Source organism: Echinococcus granulosus (genome assembly GCF_000524195.1).
Source record: "Echinococcus granulosus chromosome Unknown EG_S00092, whole genome shotgun sequence".
Taxonomy (NCBI): Eukaryota; Metazoa; Platyhelminthes; class Cestoda; order Cyclophyllidea; family Taeniidae; genus Echinococcus; species Echinococcus granulosus.
The window spans coordinates 203,238-203,969 of record NW_020170472.1 but is presented as its reverse complement, the minus strand read 5'-3'; positions in this window follow the sequence as shown (position 1 = coordinate 203,969).

Below are 732 nucleotides of genomic sequence, written 5' to 3'. Positions count from 1 at the left end.
ACACACGTTATGCGAAGCAAACACATGGCAATGTTTGACTAGTTGGCGCACTCAAACAAAAGGTAAATTTTTGTGCTACAAAAACGAGATTTAATGCTAAAACAGAGTCTAAACCTAGGGTTATTCTCTTCAATTATAATATAATAATAAACTAACATTTTTCTAAGAGAAAGTATATATGGACTTAGGATGCATGAAAGTCACACCTATTATAATTATGCATTATATCATAAGTTCTGCAATCCCTATAGAATATTAAGTTGTTTTTTACTATAGTTTGTTTTTTTTGTTGACTTTAAGCCTTTCCTTATTTCTGGACACTCATCTGAGTCATTTAAATCAGTGGGCGCGCTATTTGCTTGCGGTTTGGTAAGCAAAGGACTGCTTTGGTATGTATTATATTGTCTCTTGAACTTTGACACCCTCTTATTTAAACTCAGAATTTAAAGTTGACAATCTGTCTTTTGTACTAACATAGAACCTAGTCTTAATGTGACGCTAATGCTACGAGATCGCCAAATGGTGGCAGCTACTGTTTGATTTTTTTCTTGGAGTGATTTTCATTCCGTGAATTGTGTAGATCCATGTACCAAACAGTTGTAACAATTGTCGAGGCTGCGTGACACTCTTTAGAACCTTCCTCAATAGGTGGAGTGATGAATTTGCTCTTCGCTTTTGCGAGTGTTTCTTGCATGCTGTTTTTTGTCACCATGACATTCGTTTAAGTGTGAC